At 35.3% G+C, this 17,666-nt stretch overlaps 1 pseudogene; it reads right to left on the reverse strand.

Annotated features, from left to right (window-relative positions):
• Window positions 1–2,900: 2,900 nt before the first annotated feature.
• On the reverse strand, window positions 2,901–9,174 carry LOC142537541 (uncharacterized; annotated as a pseudogene).
• Between the last annotated feature and the right edge of the window lie 8,492 nt (window positions 9,175–17,666).

Raw genomic sequence — 17,666 nt, forward strand, 5'->3', positions numbered from 1 at the left:
AAATAATATAAAGCATAGATTCTTACCTTTTAATAACCTTATTATCATGCCAAGAGTTTCACCTTTTCATCTCAACTTTGGGAAGTTAGCGTGTAAAATTTTGAATATGAATTTAACATGCTAATTATATTTAAATGAAGAAATAAAGGAAAAAAAAAGAGAGAAATATTATGAACTCAAATGTTTGTTCATAAAATGAGGGATATCTCAATATATTACAATGCACCCCTATTTATAGCCAAATTTGGGGAAGACAACCACAAATAAAATATTATTTTTTACACATAAGTCTTCATTGGTGTTCCAAAAAATTAATATTTTAATACACATCACTTTTGAAAATCTTCCCATCTGAATTTTCTTCTCCACATAAAATAAAACATGTAGATATCTGAGTTGTTTGAATTGTGGTAGTTTTTTTTAACCATTTGACCAAGTAATTTGAGAGATATGGTCAAAATACTAGAGCATGGTAAAACTGTCACTTCTTTGGTAACTTTAATTGTTGCTTAATTTTATCCGACTTGTGGGAAGATTTTTATCTCATGCTTGCCACCAATATTGTAGATATTAACATCAACTTTCTACAGGTCTAAGAATCATCTTAATCCCATTTGCAACGCCAAGTTTATTCTTGTTTTATCGAACCTGTAAAAAATAGTAAAAACTTATAATTTCACAACAACTTATATTTTATACAATTTATTATAAAACATTCAATATTTAAACATTTAATCAAACAAAAACTATATATTTATATTATAAAACATTTAATTAATATACAATTTTTTATCTTTATCACACTCCCCAAGCAGCTTATTGCTAGTCCATAGCAATTTAAGCGTTAATAGCAACACAAAACATATTGATTAATTTAAATAGAAATGTAATCAGAACTATCCAAGTGTTTAAATTAAATTTGAAAACTGTCAAATTAATATCAAGATCATTATAATTATAATTTATGAAATAATATGAACTGATCAATTCAAAGCTTATTTTCAGGTAGTTAAATGTACACGGCCTTCAGAAATTCCTACTAAGAGTCTCAACTCCATATCCTCACAGGTTAATAACTGTTTCAATTTATGAGAATGATTTCTCTCATGGAGTTGGAATACAGATAAATGCTCAGGAAAATGGTTTACAGAATGCAGACAGACAAACGAGCCAAACTAATTAAAAGATAGGAAATCCATAGATTCAAAATCAAGTTGTTCTTATTATATATTTTTTTCCTAATTTTTTTTTATATCATGGAATCAGACTAAGTTTATGCTTCTTGACCACATATTTATTTAATTTGTACAATGTATTTCTCTCTTTCTTTCTTTTTTTTCCTTTTTTTATTTGTATTTTTATGAGAGATAAATGGGTCGCAGCATAAAACTTAGAAATTACATAAATCTTCAACATCTTTTTTTTTTTTTTTTTTCAGGAAATATCAATTTTTTTTTCAAAATAAGAACACAAGATCTAAACAATAGATATCCTCTCTGATGATCAATAAAGGCTCGCAAGCTGTTTTCTCAATCCTCTCCACTCACTCACAAAATATATGTGAGTTTAAAAAATTTTAGGCACTCTTATCAGGTATATCTTGGGCCATATACTTTAATAACTGATTTTATCACAATGGTTAATCATTCAAAAAGATTTCATAAATCATATTTTTATAGTGATCAAAATATTAAAATTGACTTTTTTTTTCAAATAAAAATTTAAACATCCTTAGATAGATTATTACAATTTCTAATCTAAACCTTTCAAACATGTAATGTATGATATTTTTGCAAAATTTACTAAGATATAAACAATAAACATGTTTTTATTTTAAAATAATTTTACTAGTTTTTATTTTAAAATAATTTTTTTTAATTATTTTTTTTTATTTTTAAGTTTGATCTCCCCCAATCAGAATATGACATTGTCCCTAATGTCAAAATAACTATTAATAAAGAGTACATAATGAAAGAGATATCAACTGGAAATTTATTGAAGATAACAAACTGAAACAAACGCAAACCAATCCACGATTTTTGAATCAATGATCCAACTTTCTTTTCTTACTGCTTTATTGCGACCAATTGATATTTGTTATCACCGGATCAGGCTTATGAACAAAAGCTTCCAAATCATCAATTAATTGGTCGGCAGTCGAAGAACAGATGAGCATCCGTCGTGAATTTTCTGAAATGAAATTCTGTTCCACAGCTTTATCAAGAAATGTCAACAAACTGTCATAATAATTATTGATATTCAACAAGCCCACAGGTTTATTATAGATATTAAGTTGTGTCCAAGAAACAGTGTGAAAAATTTCTTTTAATGTACCAAAACCACCTGGTAATGCGATAAAAGCATCAGAATTTTCAATCATTTTGGTGATTCTTTCATATATAGAAGAAACTTTTAATTCCTCCCCAATCGTAACACCTGTAATATTTCCTTCAGCTAAAGTTGTAGGAATAATACCTAAAACCTGACTACCTTCAAGATGAGCAGATGTTGAAACAGATCCCATTAACCCAATATTACCTCCCCCATATACCAAGTGAATTTTTTTCTCAGCCAATATCTTTCCAAGATTATTCGCTGCTTCTATAAATACTTCATTTTTTCCAGAACTCGACCCACAAAATATACAAATATTTTTCAATGTTTGTGCAGAGGATCCAACCATGTTTTCACTTTCTTTTTGGTCTGCGAAAATAGAGAAAAATATGAGATATTTTATAGGGGTAATATATTATCATGACAAAACTATGGGTCATAGCTGTAAGCAGAATAATCTGAATAAATAGTAAAAATAATAATGACACACATGCATATAAACAGTAGTGTGATTGTGGCTCACAATTTTCCTCTGGTTTTACGTCCAGAAACGGCTTCAACGCCTTCTATGAGTCGAGGATATGCTTCCCATCTAATTTTCTTATAAATTGGCAAACAGGGTCTTTTTTAGTCGGATTCCCAAGACTATGACGCTCATCTTGAAATTGTTTTCATAAACGGAGAAGTTCAATTTGCACATGTCCACTAGAATGCGTCTCAAGAGTCAATAAGATGTTATCTAAAGACTCCTTACTCAGCTCATTCTTAATGAAACCAATTTTATCTTCTCTGTTATCGGAAACACATCCCCAAGATCTGCATCGTTTGTCACAAGTCCATCTTGCACACTTATGACAAACCCCTAATCTTTTGGCCATTCGTTTTTTCGCATAAGTGCTTTTTCCTAATCCAGACAAATACCGAATGAGCAATGATTGTGGAACTTCTCCTCCTAATCGGACCTTAGCTTCTATTCCAAGACGAATATCTTCTGTAATTCCTTTTTGCATTAACAATCTCAATCTTTCACACCTACCTGCATAAATTTTTCTTAGAACATTTTCAGAAACAGAACGAAAATATTTACAAATTTTTGAGAGATTTTCGTCCATTTTGAAAAGAAAAAAAATGATTTTTTTTTATTTTTGTATCAGCAATTGTGGGAAACTGATTTAACCAACTATGAGAGTCACAGAGTACCGTTATCCGCCATTTAACCGGGAAAATAAAAAGATTAAGGAAACCTGAAATAAAAACAAACAAAATTAAATGCAACATAAAAATTTAAGGATCAGAAAGGGAAATAAACTCTTCTTGAAAGATTTCATTTTCCAAAAATGGTTTAAGCCTTTGTCCATTCACTTTAAAAACATCACCATTTTTAGGATTTTCAATATCCACAGCTCCATAAGTATACACATGCTTTACAACATATGGGCATGTCCATCTTGATCGTAATTTTCCTGGGAATATGTGAAGTCGATAATTATAAAGCAAAACTTTTTTACCAATCTCAAAAGATTTTCTAAGAATTGTTTTATCATGAAATGATTTGATTTTTGCTTTATAAATCCTTGAATTCTCATACGCATCATTTTTGAGTTCATCAAGTTCATTAAGTTGCAATTTGCGCAATTTGTTGCAATCATCCATGCTTGAATTAAAAGTTTTGATCGCCCAATAAGCTTTATGTTCCAATTCCACAGGCAAATGACAATATTTTTCGTAAACCAACCTATAGGGAGACATATTCAATGATGTTTAAAAAGCTGTTCGATATGCCCAAAGTGCATCACTATGTCGCAGAGACCAATCTTTTCTATTTGAGTTAACAGTTTTTTCCAAAATTTTCTTTATCTCCCTATTAGCTAATTCAACTTGTCCATTTGTTTGAGGATGATAAGGAGTAGTTACTTTGTGAGTAATACCATATTTTTTCATTAATGAAGCAAATGGTTTATTAACAAAGTGAGTTCCCCCATCACTTATCATGGCTCGAGGAATTCCAAATCTACTAAAAATATTTTTTTTCAAAAATTTGATGACGATTTTATGATCATTTGTTCGACATGGAATTGCCTCTATCCATTTGGAAACATAATCAACTGCAACTAAAATATACAAGTATCCAAACAACGGTGAAAAAGGTCTCATAAAATCAATTCCCCAACAGTCAAAGATTTCAATTTCAATGATAGAATTCAAAGGCATCATGTTTCTTTTTGAAATCGCACCAAATTTTTGACAATTTTCACAGATCTTGCAGATTTCGTGGGTGTCTTTAAATAAAGTGGGCCAATAAAATCCATACTACAATATTTTTGCAGCCGTTTTCTTTGAAGAAAAATGTCCTCTGCATGCTTCTGAATGACAAAATTTAATGACACTACTTGCCTCATTGTCGGGTATGCAACGTCGAAAAATTTGATTGTCCAGATACGGATCATCCCAATAAAAGTTTTTACCTCATTCAAAAATTTTCTTTTATCTTGGGAACTCCATTGCGGTGGCATTTTTCCTGTCACAAGAAAATTTACTATGTTAGCAAACCAAGGTGTATTAGTAACTGAAAATAGATGTTCATCAGGAAAATTATCGTCAATTGGTGTCATTTCACAAGATGATCCTGTTACTAGTCTCGATAAATGATCGGCTACGACATTCTCGGTTCCTTTTTTTATCTTTGATCACAATGTCAAATTCTTGGAGCAACAAAATCCATTGTATCAGTCGTGGCTTTGCATCCTGTTTGGTAAACAAATATCTAATAGCAGAATGATCAGTAAACACAATAGTCGTTGATCCAATCAAATAAGAACGAAATTTATCTAATGCAAATATTACAGCAAGTAGTTCTTTTTCAGTTGTGGAGTAATTCATTTGAGAATTGTTTAAAGTTTTACTTGCATAATATATCACGTAAGGCTTACCGTTTCTTCTTTGACCCAGTACTGCACCTACTGCATAATCACTCGCATCGCACATGATTTCAAATGGTAAAGACCAATTAGGAGGTTGCATGATAGGAGCTGATGTTAAATGTCGAATGATTTTATAAAAAGCATTTTGACACAAGTGTCTTTTGTTAAGAGGTTACAAATGGGTTTAGAGATTGAACTAAAGTCCTTTATAAACCTCCTATAAAATCCAGCATGTCCCAAAAATGAGCGAATTTCTTTAATGGTTTTTGGAGGGGGTAAATTGGCAATGACATCAACTTTGGCATTATCAACTTCAATTCCATGAGATGACACGACATGTCCCAAAACAATCCCAGAAGTAATCATGTAATGACATTTTTCCCAATTTAAAACAAGACCTTTTTCCTCGCATCTTTTTAAAACTTTTTCCAAATTTTCAAGACATTTATCAAATGTATTCCCAAAAACAGTTAAATCATCCATGAAAATCTCCAAACAATTTTCAACCATGTCGCTAAAAATGCTTAGCATACATCTTTAAAATGTTGCTGGGGCATTGCATAATCCAAATGGCATCCTTCTAAATGCAAATGTTCCAAAAGGACATGTGAATGTAGTTTTATCTTGATCTTCGAGTGCAATGGGAATTTGATAATTACCTGAATATCCATCAAGAAAACAGTAGTATGGATGACCTGCTACTCTTTCTAAAATTTGATCCAAAAATCTACTATAAGAAGTATCAAACTAAGAAAAACGAAAGCCTCAACTTTGAAGATAAACAAAAAACGAAAACAAACAAACAGGGTAAAATAGGGGTAACAAGGAAAAAAACGAGGACGAAACTAACCTTTAGGAAGGGAAGCGTCCTCCTTAATCTTACCAACAATATCCATAGGTTCCATAATTGACCTAAAAAATTGCAAGGAATCAAGAAAAACTAAAGATCAAACACAAAAACCAATACGCGGTAGTTTGAAAATAACAATTTCAAATCATTATACGAATTGTTCAAAAGAAAAAGTGTGAAATTGATTTACTTACAGGTGAAACAAAGGCCGTAAATCTGTAATACTAACAGGACAAGCGAGGAAAAGCAAAACTGGAGGAAGAATTTTGGTGCGAGATGAGAAGGTGGTGGTCGGAGTCGCGGGCGGTCGTTCGTATAAAAATGAGAAATAAATTAGGGCAAAGATTTCACCAAAGCGCGTGAGTTAGTCCACACGCGCTCGTGAGGCTAATTGGTAGAAAAGAGTCACAGTGTGAAGCACGTACCGCGCATTCGCCTAGGAGTGTGCGAGAAGAGGGGAAAAAACTGCAGACTCCAGACACTCTTTTAGCTTCTTTTTTTTCTTTGGGAAAATACCAAATACAATTTACTGAAAAATAGCACTTTTTTTGTATCTAGAAAAAAATAGCAATTCCATATGAATTGTTTTTGTGTTTTTCACAAAAACTCCATTCAAATAGTTTCACGAATTAATTTTATAAAATATATCTCTCATTCAATTCGATTCATTAAAAAATATTATTTTTTATGTTGAAAACGTTACTTTTCAATTTAAATATGAATATGATCGCTCGTCTCAAGAAAATAGATCTGTGACACCGTATCACAAAAGATCTATTGATGTTTTTTTAGTCCGGTCAATTTTAGTTATAATTAGATTTCGAACTTGATATCATATCAAATTTAAAATATTTGCGTGTGATGAACTATAAATCACCTGTTTTTTTCTTTAATCTCTCTTATTTGTATTAAACTTGTTCCCCCAATAGTGTTAAAAGAATATTTGTTCCTCCAATACACATGATATTATAATGATATTATTTTCACAATATTAGGTAGAAAGTAAAGATTGTGGGGATAATTTGATGAAGTAGCTTATCATCCGGCAATGTGAGATGAATTATGAATCACTGAGACAACTTGAAATTGTACAAAACAAGTGATATTGGTTGATTATTAGTTAATTTCTTTTATTTGGCAAACAAAATGTACCCTAAAAGTATCAAGATAAGGCTTAAAAAAATAAATTAATATGCCAATTTTCTACCAAAAAATAAATTGTTTCATCTTCTCCAAGAAATGCATACTTCAATTCTTCTGGCAGGGGTTTTAACTCCAATATGGGTGGTTCGTCTTTGTTCTCATATTTTGCCTCAAATTCTTTCTCTGATCCTGGTAATGAGTGATACCTGATAAAATCATCAAGATTAATTTCAATATTTTCTTTATTTCAATATTTTCTTTAACAGTTTCAATTGAACAAATATCTAATTGATCACGAGTACTTCCTTCTTGAATGTTTTCTTCCACAAGAGTTTCAATAAGATTTTCATCTTCACTTTCATCTCCTTTGTCATGTGGTTACTTACAAAGATTAAAAACATTGAGCTCCAAGGCCATGTTACCAAATGACAACTTCATTATTCTATTCCTGCAATTTATAAGAACATTAGAAGTTCCTAAAAATGGACGACCCAGAATTACAGGAATTGCATTACAAGCTTCGATAGGTTGTGTATCTAAAACTATGAAATCGACAGGATATACAAAGTTATCAACTTGGACCAACACGTCTTCTACCATACCTCTTGGCACTTTAACAGATCTATCGGCAAGTAAAAGTGTTACCGAAGTAGATTTTAACTCGCCTAGATTGAGTTCTTGATAAACTAAATATGGAAGTAAATTCACACTAGATCCAAGATCAAGCAAGGCTTTTTTAATCTTTCGTTCTCCAATAATACATGAAATAGTAGGACAACCAGGGTCTTTGTATTTCAAAGTATTATTATTTTGAAGGATTGCACTTACTTGTTCGGCTAAAAATGCTTTCTTTTTCACATTCAATTTTCTTTTCACAGTGCACAAGTCTTTCAAAAATTTGGCATATGATGGTACATGTTTTATTGCATCTAATAAAGGAATATTAACTTTTACTTGTTTAAAAATATCATATATATCAGAATTCAAATTTGATTTTTTTGTATTTTTCAATGCATGAGGGAATGGTGGTGACACTGTCTGTTGAACCTCCTCTTCGCAAGTTATGGGTTCCACATCCTTACCCTTTGGAGTTGATTTATCATCATCTTCACAAGGTTCAGGAATGGATTTTTCCACAACCTTACCAGTTCGAAGGGTAATAACAGATTTTACCTGATCCATCGGTTGAGTTCCAGAAGTTCCAGTTTGTGAATGATGATCCTTGGGATTAGGCTGTGGTTGTGAAGGAAATTTACCTTTTTCATGAACATTAAGTGCAGATGCAAATTTAGCAAGAGTATCTTTCAAATCTGTCATGGTTTGAGCAGTTTGAGTATTGATAGACTCTTGCTTTGCAATGAAAGAATTCACTAAATCTTCCAAATTTCTTTTAGGTAGAGGAACATAAGGTGCATAATTTTGAAAATTTTGTTGAGTTTGAAAATGTGGTTGCGGAAATTGTGCAGCATTATCATTCCTCCAACTAAAATTTGGATGATTTCGCCAACCTGGATTGTAATTTTGAGAAAATTGTTCAAAATTTGGCCTTTTGAAATTGTTCAAAGCATTGATTTGTTCATGGAGACATTTTTTAAAAGAGGGCAAAGTGGGACAATATTTTGTAGAATGATCACTTGTATCACAGATGTGACACGCAATTTCTTGAATAGCTTTTAATTGACCATTTTTTTTCAATTCAAGTGCCTCAACTTTTCTTGCCAAAGAGGTAAATCTAGCTTGGAGATCATGTTCATCTTTGAAGGTGTACATACCTCCACCAGATGTGGGAGATTGAATCTTATTTGATGGTTCGATTGTACCTATAGTGTCCCAATTTTGAGCATTTTCAGCTAATGAATCGAGATACTCAATTGCCTCATTTGTATCTTTATCTTCAAATGTTCCATTACACATAAATTCAACCATTTGCCTATCTTTAGGTGTTAAGCCTTCATAAAATTGAGAAACAATTCTCCAAATTTCAAAACCATGATGTGGACAAAGATTAAGCAATTCTTTGTATCTATCTTAACTCTGATAAAAAGTTTCTCCTTGTTTTTGAGTGAAAGTGATGATTTGCCTTTTGAAATAATTTGTTCTATGAGATGGAAAAAACTTTTTCAAAAATTGTTATTGCAATTCATCCCAAGTTCGAATGGATCCCGATCTAAGATTTTGTAGCCAAGTTTTAGCTTTATCTTTTAAAGAAAAAGGAAAAACCTTAAGTCGAATGGTGTTCATGCTACAAATTTAGATCATTATATGCATTGCACACTTTTTCAAACTCTCATAAATGCATGTATGGATTTTCAGAATCTAAGCCATGAAAATTGGGTAAAAGTTGGATAATACCAGGCTTAAAATTGAAATGAGATGCATCAGAGGGAAAAACTAGACATGAAGGTGCACTAGTACGTGTATGATTCATGTGATCTCTAAGTGTTCTTCGTCTATCATAATCATGTTGAGATTGAATTTCATCTTCATTTTCTTGGATGGATTCTTCCGCCATGTTTTGTAAAAATAAAGGGTTATTTCGAATGAGTTGACCACTAAGTGTACGTGACCAAATGCAAATGCAAGAGAATAAAAACACACAAAAGCAATAAAAATTCAAATAAAGAAAAATAAACTATAAACAAAATTAAATAGACTTGAAATTAAATTATACTTTCCCGGCAACGGCGCCAAAAACTTGTTGCGACTTTGGTTGTTGCACTCCCAAGAGCAGGTTGTCAACAAGTAGTATAATTCGATGAGTCCGAATATCGTATCCACAGGGAAGCTAAGGTAATTACAAGTCCACTACAATGTCTTTCTGTTTTTTTTTTGTTTTTTTTTCATTTAATGGTTTGAATCTTTAATTGGTAATTTTTAATTGTTCAAATTTTAATTTAAGTAGTTGAGATTAAAGGATCCACTCTTGGTATTTTAGTAAAGTTAACATTAATGAACATTATTGAAATCCACTTAATAAAATGGTTCCAATATATATTAAATAATCATATTTTTATTATGTTATATATTATTATTTTATAAATATATAATATATACCAAAACTTGTAAATGTTGTCAAGTATTTATTGTGATATATATATATATATTTGTAAACACTAAATCAAGGTTCCCACTTTAAATGATTGGTAAAACCAAACAAACATTTAAATGGTACAAAGAAATTAATATTATGATATTAATATATAATAAATCAAGGCATCCACTTTAAATGGTTGGTAATACCAAACTAACATTTAAATGGTTCCAAGAAATTAATAATATGATATAATCATATAATAAATCAAGGCATCCACTTTAAATGGTTAGTAAAACCAAACAAACATTTATTTAGTGCCAAGAAATTAATATTATGATATATTCATATATAATAAATCAAGACATCCACTTTAATTGGTTGGTAACACCAAACTAACATTTAAATGGTTCCAAGAATTTAGTGTAACATATAGCAACAATAAATCAAAACTCCCACTTATAAGTAGGGTATAATAATATGTTGGAACTTTTCAAGTTCGCAATCTTGATTTGTTGTTAACAAAACTTGTTATTGTGTTTCTAACATATTTACTCAAGTGTGAAGTTGTTAACACAAGAAGCAAACTGAAACCGAATCTGCACAAACTGAATTTCTGGCAAGCTTCGGTGTTTGGTAATATCTCTCAATTGGACAATCCAAATAACAATCCGCCAACTAGACTGATTAGAAAACTCAATTTGGAACAAGTCGTATTTCACGTCAGTTGGGCAAAATCGGAAGTTATCTAGGTCAAACAGATCGCAACTAATCGTAACTAATCGTACGAAGACAACAATCAATTGGGTTTGAGCAGCTGCGGTATTTTGGTCATATCTCTCAGCTCATTTATCCAAATGAGGCGATTCAGTATGCGTTGGAAAGATAAGACGATGATCTACAAATCATCTTTAGAAGTCAAAGTCTGAATCGAAGCTTAAAATGCTGATAAATGACGATGAAGTTACTGGTTTTGCACAAACTGAAGACCAACTGGACTGAACCAGCTGCTGACCAGTTGAACTGAACCAGTTGCTGACCAACTGAACCGAACCAGTTGAACTGAACCAGACCAGCAGAACCTGAACCGAACCAATTGAACTGAACCAACTGAACTGAACTGAACCAGCTGCTGACCAGTTGAACTGAATGACCAGTTGAGTTGACCAGAGTTGACCAGCAAGATAAATTTGATCGTTTCAATTCCAGAAACAGTACATAAAATTTCCAAACGATCATATTCTTGTGTCTAACGTATATATCAGTGTTGGAGCCTATAAATACAACATCTTGAAGATCAAACAAGAGCTTTTGAAGAGGATTCAAAGCATGGGCAGTTAGCATGAAGAAATCAGATAGTTGAGAGCACAAGCCCTTGTGTGAGGATACATTTGAGATGTACACTGTAAATGATAAATTCCTCATACAATCACTCACACATATACAGAGAGTTTGAGCTGAAAAGATTATTTGAGTGAGTCTTGCACAAAGACAATAAACTTGTGTATGTAGTTTTTGCATAAGAGACGTTAAACATTATGTTGATTGTGAGGTGTTGCCTACAATCTTGAGTGCTAGGAGTTCTATTTAGGCAGTGGTGTGAGTCCTAGCTGAATGGGTTTGTACAAGATGTTGTATAAATCAAAGTCTTCTAGTGAATCCTTCTCAAGGGGAAGAAGGGGTGACGTAGGAGCATTTGAAGTCTCCGAACATCCATAAACAAATTCGTATCTATTTTTTTATTGCATTTACTCATCATTTTCATAGTTTTAAAGAAGCATTGTTGAAGCATTTTATGTGTTATTCAAATACCAAAATGTTGCATATCAAGTGTTTGATAAAATGCTTCAACCAAAACTATTTTTACTCATTCAACTTGCATATATTTTTAAATACTTTACAATATATTTAATTGGTTTCTACGAAGGATTATTTCGAGTGTTTTTCACTTGGTTTGAATACCAAACTCGATTTAATTTATCGGTGCTCAATATCTCAAGAACCGAGCTATTGTAGCTCAACGATTACCCCCCTAATCGATCCTATCATAATATTTAAAGAAATAAATATAACATAAAAAATAAATAATGATTAAATAATATAAAACATAGATTCTTACCTTTTAATAACCTTATTATCATGCCAAGAGTTTCATCTTTTCATCTCAACTTTGGGAAGTTAGCTACTCATTATTCAAAGTGTAAAACTTTGAATATGAATTTAACATGCAAATTATATTTAAATGAAGAAATAAAGGAAAAACAAAGAGAGAAATTTTATGAACTCAAAGGTTTGTTCATAAAATGAGGGATATCTCAATACATTACAATGCACCCCTATTTATAGCCAAATTTGGGGAAGACAACCACAAATAAAATATTATTTTTTACACATAAGTCTTCATTGGTGTTCCAAGAAATTAATATTTTAATACACATCACTTTTGAAAATCTTCTCATCTGAATTTTCTTCTCCACATAAAATAAACACATGTAGATATCTGAGTTGTTTGAATTGTGGTATTTTTTTTAACCATTTGACCAAGTAATTTGAGAGATATGGTCAAAATACTAGTGTGACGCCCCAGATTCGACGACTGTCCTCACTGTACCAAGACGAGTCTTTCCAGCGTGCTTATGTCCTCACTCACACGCACCCTGGGAAATTTCCCAGGAGGTCATCCATCCCAAAATTGCCCCAAGTCAAGCACGCTTAACTTTGGAGTTCTTATGTGATGAGCTACCGAAAAGAAAATGCACCTTCGTGATATGAGTAGTACAAATCAAATCTTTTAAGCCCTCTTCAACTGCACAGTCCATTACATTGAACAGTCTCGGAATCCCTCTCATTCCGGTGTGGGATCGGTTCATTCATGTTCCCTCCACCTAGAAGCCTGCCAGGAGCCGCTCATTGTCCGTGCAACTGATGGCACCGGCGATCACCCCCCGCCCTCTTCGGCCCCGGGCCTCACATGCCCACCAGCTTCCGCTTGGTTCGTCCGCTCAACTGGTACCAGGATTGCTGCCAAGATCTATATAAGTCCAGGAGGTCTTGGGTTCTAATCCTGGGGAAGGCAAAAACTCCAGTGCCTTGGCTGGAGAAGTTCTATGAGTAATGGGTAATGGGATAACCGTGTTGCATCAGTCCAACCGGGAACAGCCCATGTGCATTACAAAAAAAAGGCGCCTTTTTTTGTAATGCACATTGGCTGTTCCCGGTTGGACTGATGCAACACGGTTATCCCATTACCCATTACTCATAGAACTTCTCCAGCCCAGGCACTGGAGTTTTTGCCTTCCCCAGGATTAGAACCCAAGACCTCCTGGACTTATATAGATCTTGGCAGCAATCCTGGTACCAGTTGCATGTGAGGCCCGGGGCCGAAGAGGGCGGGGGGTGATCGCCGGTGCCATCAGTTGCACGGACAATGAGCGGCTCCTGGCAGGCTTCTAGGTGGAGGGAACATGAATGAACCGATCCCACACCGGAATGAGAGGGATTCCGAGACTGTTCAATGTAATGGACTGTGCAGTTGAAGAGGGCTTAAAAGATTTGATTTGTACTACTCATATCACGAAGGTGCATTTTCTTTTCGGTAGCTCATCACATAAGAACTCCAAAGTTAAGCGTGCTTGACTTGGGGCAATTTTGGGATGGGTGACCTCCTGGGAAGTTTCCCAGGGTGCGTGTGAGTGAGTACATAAGCACGCTGGAAAGACTCGTCTTGGTACAGTGAGGACAGTCGTCGAATCTGGGGGCGTCACAACTAGAGCATGGTAAAACTGCCACTTCTTTGGTAACTTTAATTGTTGCTTAATTTGATCCCACTTGTGAGAAGATTTTTATCTCATGCTTGCCACCAATAAAATATTAACATCAACTTTCTACAGGTCCAAGAATCATCTTAATCCCATTTGCAACGCCAAGTTTATTCTTGTTTTATCGAACCTGTAAAAAATAGTAAAAACTTATAATTACACAACAACTTATATTTTATACAATTTATTATAAAACATATAATATTTAAACATTTAATAAAACAAAAACTATATATTTATATTATAAAACATTTAATTAATATACAATTTTTTATCTTTATCAATCGTAGTCTTTTACCAACTCCAACCACCGTCTCTGTCTCATATTCAGCTCTTTCTGCGTGAAGAAATACTTGAGACTCTTTTGATCGGTAAATATTTGGCATTTCTCGCCGTACAAGTAGTGTCTCCATATCTTCAACGCAAAGACAACGGCGGCTAACTCAAGATAATGAGTCGGGTAGTTCTTCTCATGCACTTTCAACTGCCTGGAAGCATAGGCTATGACCGACCATGCTGCATCAACACTGCGCCTAACCCGAGCTTAGATGCATCGGTGTATAACACAAAATCTCCTTGCCCTGCTGGCATGGCTAAAACAGGCGCTGAAATAGGAGTTTGCTTCAAAGTATCAAAGCTCTTCTGATATTCATCACTCCACACAAATTTAGCATTCTTCTTTGTCAATGAGGTTAGTGGCACTGCTATCGACGAAAATCCCTGAATAAATTTCCTGCAGTAGCCTACAAGGCCTAGAAAACTGCGAATCTCAGACGCATTCTTCGGCTCAACCCATTCCTGGACTGCTGCTACCTTAGATGGATCCACCTCAATACCACTACTAGATATTATATGGCCCAAAAACGCTACCTTCTCCAACCAAAATTCACACTTATTGAATTTCACTGAATAACTTGCGACTCTGCAAAACCTGCAGAACTGTACCCAAGTGCTGACTGTGCTCCACATGACTCTTCGAGTAAATGAGAATATCATCAATGAATACTATGACGAACTGATCTAGGTAGGGCTGAAATACTCGATTCATGAGGTCCATAAAAATCGCTGGAGCATTCGTCAGTCCAAATGGCATCACTAAGAACTCGTAATTCCCGTATCTGGTTTTGAAGGATGTCTTATTAACATCGGCGTCCTTCACCTTCAGCTAGTGGTACCCTGATCGAAGATCTATCTTAGAGAACACTGTAGCTCCCTGTAACTGATCGAACAAGTCCTCGATCCTTGGAAATGGGTATTTGTTTTTGATCATTACCTTTTTCAGTTCTCGGTAATCGATGCATAGCCTCATGCTCTCGTATTTCTTCTTCACGAAGAGCACTGGTGCGCCCCATGGTGAGAAACAAGGACGGATGAATTCTTTTTCTAGGAGCTCCTGAATCTGCTGCTTGATTTCTAACATCTCAGCAGGAGCTAGACCGTACGGTGCCTTAGAGATTGGCACGGTGCCTGGCACAAGCTCAATGGTGAACTCCACCTCTCTCTCCGGTGGGAGGCCTGTGACGTCATCCGGAAATACGTCAGGAAAATCTCTTACTAGTGGCACTTCAGATATAGACGGAGTGGGTACGTCAGGTGCAGAAACAACACTGGCCAAGAAAGCCTGACACCCTTTGTGAATAAGTCTCCGCGCCTGCATGCAAGAGATCATGCGAGAAAAACTCCTCCATCTAGCTGGCTCAAAGAGAAACTGCTCCATACCCAAAGGTCTTACCAACACTGACCTTTTCTGGAAGTCGCTAAGAACTCTATTTTTCGTCAGCCAATCCATTCCCAAAATGATATAGAACTCTGGCATCGGCAACACAATCAAATCGACGTACACTAGGTGGCCCTGCAGTTCTAGATCGATGTCTCTGACCACGCTAGTAGCTGATAATTCTTCTCCCGATGGGACTGTCACTGAGTAGCTCACGTCGAGTCCAATAGACTTGACGTCCAGGTGACTAGCAAATGTCTTCGAAATAAAGGAGTGAGTGGCTCCTGAGTCTATCAGGGCCTTCGTGGCTACTATCTTTATGAAAATATTTCCTGAGAGACGTTAGCACACACAAACTTATATCCCAAATTTTAACCTCAACCTCAAGCATGGAAGAAATCTATATCCCAAGTCACCAGAATATTAACTAGCACACTAAAATCCCAAATACAATTCAAAACATGCATGGCAAAACAATACTGTACTGAATTGAGTAAGTTACTAGTCAACAGTGTCATGTCTGGGTTCGTCTCCAGTGCATGCATGGCGAACACTCTTCCCTGGGTCTGCTGCCTCCACTGTGGGCATTCCTTCAGCATGTGGTCACTGGCTCCACATTTAAAGCACTTGCCTGACCCATATAAACATTGCCCATCTCCGGGCTTCTGAGGCGCCCTCTGCTGCTGAATTGGACCCTTGCCCTTTGGCGGTCCCTGATAAGGCTTCTTCCCTTGCTGTCCCTGGAAGGGCTCTCAAATTGAGGTCGTTGTTTCTGCTGCTGTGGTGCTTGATAGGGCCTTTTTCCCTGTCTGTCAACCTCGATGTCTCTCTGGTCTTGCTCTGCCGCCAAGGCTCTAGATACGGCAATGGCATAAGTCGTAGGACCAGCAACTCGAACATCACGGCGCAAGATCGGCCGCAACCCATCCATAAACTGCCTCAGCTTTCCCTGGGCATCATTAGCTATCAGGGGCACAAAGTGACACCTCCTTTCTAACTTTCTCACGAACTCAGCTACGCTGCTATCCCCCTAACGCAACGTCATGAACTCTCTGGTCAGGCGAGAGCGTACTTCCTCAGTGAAGTACTTGGAGTAAAAGACATCCTTAAATCCATTCCACGTCAGTGTTTGTAAGTTAACTGACACTAGTGCACTTTCCCACCATAGCCTGGCGTCTCCAGTCAACAAGTAGCTGGCGCACCTAACCCGGTCTGCATCCAGCAGCTCCATGAACTCGAATATAACTTCGATGGACTTAATCCATCTTTCAGCTATCATCGGGCCAGTAGTCCCCAAAAACTCCTTTGGGTTCATCCTCCTGAACCTCTCATACACTGCCTCTAGTATGGGCCTAGCCCCTGCCTCCAGTGTCGCCTGGTTCCCCGCAAACAGTGCGAAGAACTGCGTCATTCTTGCAAGCATTTGTGCTTGCATATCTGGCGGTGGAGGAGGTGGAGCGTCTCTCCCCTCCTCTCGACCCTCTCGATCCTCATCCCTAGCTTCCCGGTTAATTATGCGTCTAGGAGGCATACTGTTCCAACAATTTACGCAACACGTAAACCAATATACATGCATGAACATAATATCAACAGTATAAGATGCACGTAAGTCGAACTTAAAACCTAACATGCTGAAATCATTACTTAATTCTTAATACATAACATAATTCAAAACTTTAAAACTTACAGGCTTGAGGTGTGGCTTCGTGAGCTTCTCGCGACTGGCACCGCTCTGATACCAACTGTAACGTACCGTACTTTTAAACTACTTGAAATTTGCGAAAAAATAAAAATTTTCTTAAATATGAAATAAACTTTCAAATTGCGATCATCCATAATCCGTTCTCAAAAA

This window comes from Primulina tabacum, chromosome 2 (genome assembly GCF_025594145.1).
Source record: "Primulina tabacum isolate GXHZ01 chromosome 2, ASM2559414v2, whole genome shotgun sequence".
NCBI lineage: Eukaryota > Viridiplantae > Streptophyta > Magnoliopsida > Lamiales > Gesneriaceae > Primulina > Primulina tabacum.